The following is a 4,951-nucleotide window of genomic DNA, read 5'->3' as shown; positions in this document are numbered from 1 at the left end:
GTGAGTAAAATCAAAGATCACTGTGGGTCAAAATAGACAGAATGCAATTCACTCGACACCAGGGATGTCAAACAAATTTTTGTCGCGGGCCGCATGGTAGTTATAGTTTCCTTTAAAGGGCCAGTATAGGCTACACAACAAACTGATAAATAACTAGTTTTGAAACCAGACACTAGTAAAATATATAAATGTTTATATTTATATTATTTATATATTTTTATTATTTTTTTATTTATAATATATATTCTATTTTATACATATTTTATTATATTTATTATTATTAATGATAATATTTATATAATTACCGTAATTTTCGGACTATAAGTCGCGGTTTTTTTTCATAGTTTGGGTGGGGGGGCGACTTATACTCAGGAGCGATTTATATACATATATATGTTTTTTTTTCACTTTTTTGGGCATTTTATGGCTGGTGCGACTTATACTCCGGTGCGACTTATAGTCCGAAAATTACGGTATACAAATATTCTAAATAGATGAATGCTAATACAAATTGCTCGCAATTTTTACATTTTTTTAAAAGTGAAGACAATTTGTAATTTTAGTATTGACACACGATGCACAATTTGTCTTTGCGGGCCGCATACAAATGATATGGCGGGCCGTATCTGGCCCCCGAGCCTTGAGTTTGACACCCACGCTCTACACCGGCGCCGCAGGCCTACATTGAGCCGAACTGGGTCTCATGAAACCTATTGGACTTTTCCTCTGGACCCAAACGACATGCGTTGTGCTCCTCAGCAGCAGCACCTTTGCTCCATCATGACTGACACTGGCATTGGATTCCCCGCGAGGATGTCTCGCCTCTCGATCGCATTCAGCGCTCGCGCCGTGAATGGCGCGTGCGCTAAGCCCTTACACCGATCGCCCATGCGGTGGGCGTGCTGTCAATATTGGCCCATTCACCGTGAGTGAGCAAATCTCCCCTTGACATGGCCGGCCATGCGTGTAATAGCTAGGATTAAGATAGGAAGGTACACACATGAATATACAAGACGGCCGCTGCAGCCTCGGGAAATGAGCCAGGCCGCGAGCAAAAGAGCCTGGATGTCAAATGCTCGCCGCTAGCTCCCCTGACGACCAATGAGGCCGTTCTATTTCAACTTATCAAGGCAATTTGGATTCTTGTATGATTTGAAAGGAAATCTCCGTCTCATTGTGCGCAGGTGCTGGGATGAGCATGACACAAACGCGCAAGGTCGGCTGCTTTTGTACGCCAACGGTTGCTATAGCTTCAAAAGACTCGTGTCATTCCTGACCTTGTGGCTGCCGTTATTTATTTTTTGGCTTCCCATTCACCTCCCCTGGTGCACTCATTAGAAATCTCCGGATTACAAAAAAAAGATTTATGATCACGCAAACAAATTGAGATATTCAGACAAATGTGCTTGATTTTCTACCATTCGGTCTTTTTGCTATAATAGCGCGCATGAATTTTCAATGTCGGCGTCAGCCTTTTTCATCAAGTGACAACATTTACAGAGGAGATGAGGCTGCGTAGAAGATGCAAGCTGGAGGGAGAGTGATTGTGAAACCTGAGAGGGTTGAAGCCCCTTTTTGCTTCACTTCCTGCTCGCTTGCTTGCAAAAGTGCAAATGGGTGTTTTCCGTCTCCCACTCTTAGCCTAATTGGCACTTAACAGCCGCCTCTAATGGCCGCCTTGATGCTTGCTCCTCGTGTAGGAAAACAGCAACCAGCTGAGGGTGCACCTTGGCTTGCACCCTCTGCTCCCATCACTTCCTCCCCCACTTTTTGCGCTCCTCGGAGTTTGCACCCCCAGACAGCCCCGAGCGCTCATTATCACTTTCCAGAGTCAGCCCGTCGCTCTGGAATTCACTCCTCCTCCTGACTCGCTCGTCGTCCGCCCCCACGTTCACCTTCTCCCACAGCTCTTCCCCGAACGTGAAGAAGATGTCAAGAGTTAGTCTTTAAGCAGGCTCCCGGCCAGAAGCCATTCTGACATACGACTTGCTCCACTTTATCTTTATTTCACCGGGCCTTGCTCATCTTGACCGAATGTCCTTTCCCGCGCCCACGGCGGACGAACCGTATTCTCGAAAAAGGTCACGGCAAAGACAGTTTGAACGGGCGGCCGCACGTGAATGAAGCAACATTTAAGGTGTGAGTCGGAACGCGCTTTGATAAGACGCCAGTCGGCCTTTTTCCACTTTTGACAAATCATCTCTCGGAGATGAAAAAGTTCGCCGTGACTCCAGCGAAGCCCGACGATGTCAGCTAGCCGGCATTAGCATTCCCGCTTGGGGAACGACTGTGAGTCGGAATAGAAATGGGCTGGTTCAGTGAGCAGGGGGGGGAGGGGGGATCTCATTCGTCTTGTCCTGTTTAAATACACTGGTTAACTCCTGCCAACAGGGAAGCCATTCAGCAAAAGGCCAAGGGCATCTGTCATGTGTTTCAGCACATTGATATCGTCCTCCCCCGTTCTGTGCCGCTCGCCATCCTCCATCGCACTGTCACTGTTTATCGCTCATTTTTTTTCCTCGCCGTCCACCGGAGAGACGGCCGGCCGGGTGAATATGCACAAGGCTGACGTGATTAGCAGCATGGTAGCCTCGTGACGGATGGCGCCTGCTCCATTATTAATATAGTAAAAGCAGGGCCTGCCAGGTAAGAGCAATGTCAGCATTGACAATATAATGCCGCATGCCCTGTGGATAATAGCCCTCGCTTATTTCTTCTTTCTATCTTTTTGCAACCTTCTCGTTGCTGTCGGCTGGAATCTGGAAGCGGGGAAGGACAAATGGAAGGAAAGAAAATGACAGTGATTTATTGGATTGGGTTCAAGGAAAGACAAGTCAACTGTAAGAAACTCAGCTTGTTTCTCAAGCTGCAATCGCTGCATCTTGGTTGTATCATTTTGGAGCGTGCAGGTCGTCCAACAAGATGATGACTCAAAACTAGGAATGGTTGATGCTCTACTTTTGTTTTTATCTTATCAGACCAAAACCAGTACCGCTTCTCAATTCTTGAATAGTCACTCGCAAATACTAATTTTAAAGAAAGACCTTGATATATAAATAAAATAAATGTAATACATTTAAATAAATTCAATACATTTAAAATAAATCGAAATAAATTGTCCTTAAAATGACATTATATTAATGACAAAATTGTATTATTCTAATTTCTATTTCCTGATCGTAAAATCGTCACAAGACGGAAGACGATACCGGTATCGGCTCCTGTCACGCATACGATACCTTGACCGGTACTACCTGGTATCGGTATACTCGCCTATCGCTACCAAAGAATGGCTGAGAACAAAACGTCAAACAATTCTGAAGAGCACAACTCGAAATTTGACGAAGGTCTCTGGAGAAGCAGTTCGGGCCAAAATCTCAGCTGCCACGTTCTCAAGTCTCATTTGCAGCAAAACGTTACCATGACAATGCCATGATTTTCATCAAGGCCAATTTGACCAATAATACTGTTGGACCACACAAAAATAAAAAAAAATCCACATGTATATCTCAATTGTTGCAGATGGATGTCTGCAGCAATAAATGTTGGTCAGTGTAAATTTTTCCACCAATTGAAGAGATCCATCTCTCGCTATGAAAATACATGCTATTTATTTTTCCTTGTACCAAAACACACAAGGAGACGAGGCAGGACACAGGTGCAAATTGTCCACTTTTATGCCGTCATTCTTCTCGTCCTATTGAACGCGTACATTGATGTAAGATTGTTGGTGAAGGTGGTTGCTAGATGAGCTTTGGGATGGTGGTGGCAGTAAGAGACGGATGAGAAATAAAAGCAGATTTAAAGAGCAACAGGGAGGGATAAAAGCAGCATATCGGCCAGAGCAGTGAGAGGAAGAAGAAGGAGAGACCAAGTGAGTTGTGTCAGATGGATAAATGTCAGACGGAGCTTTGTCGTCCATCTGAACCAAACGCTCCTTCCCAAAATGCCATGCACAAATCACATGCCCCCCCCCCCCCCCCCCCCACACACAGTAATGAGATTACACAGACCTCAAGAATTCTGATGCGCTCATCCACGGACAGAGCGAATCATCGGAATCACTTATAACTCAGACGCGTCTTTGTCATTCCGAGCACATCCGGCGCACAACTTACAGCGCATGAGTAACATGCCGGTGGGTCACCATAATATATCGCTTTGACTTTACAATACAAAGCCTCCATTTATTTTTTATTCTCAGAAAGTATCAGCATCCACACCTATGGCATTTTAGGAAAAAAACAAAACAAAACCATCTTTTGCCCTTATAAAAAGGCATTTGCAGGATGTCGCAATATCAAAAGCGCAGATGGCGCTATAACTCTTCAGGCACTTTTAGCCAGAAGCTACAGAAAAAACATTTCTGAAAATGGCTCACAACACAGCACAATAAAATTGCACGTTGGAGTCACCGAAAACCAAAAGATGAAAATAAAATTGCTTCAGGTAAGAGTTATTATGCAGCTACAAGATGCCATGTTAGGAACCTCATTCGACAAATTGCATGTACTTTGAAGTGCTACTTCTGACATCCGCTCCAAAGCAGGTGTAATGCAAAGCCTCACATCCTGCATCTCACACTAATTAAATATTTACTCAGTGAAACAATACCGGCCACGGCCAGTCCGGCCTGAACATGTTTACCGCACGACTTCTGCTTGCAGACTAGCTTCTCAGGCCTTCTTCCAAATCTAATATAGCCATCCATAAATAGCGCGCCTATCCTGCCGACATTGGCCGAGAGTGACAATGCCCCGGAGCCAATCGGGCTCGCCCAATCTGCTAAGCCCCGCCCCTCCACGCTCCACTGCCGCTTTAATGGCCCCTCAACCGCCCATTTACCTTAAATGGATAAACAGGGGAGTTGATTGACACATAAAGACACGCCTCTTCGTTTAGCCTCGCCCCTCCCCTCCCCTCCCCTGGCTTCCCATCAGTGTCTATTTTG

This window comes from Syngnathus acus, chromosome 2 (genome assembly GCF_901709675.1).
Source record: "Syngnathus acus chromosome 2, fSynAcu1.2, whole genome shotgun sequence".
Lineage (NCBI taxonomy): Eukaryota > Metazoa > Chordata > Actinopteri > Syngnathiformes > Syngnathidae > Syngnathus > Syngnathus acus.
The sequence above is the reverse complement of the archived record's forward strand: the minus strand, read 5'-3'. Positions refer to the sequence as shown.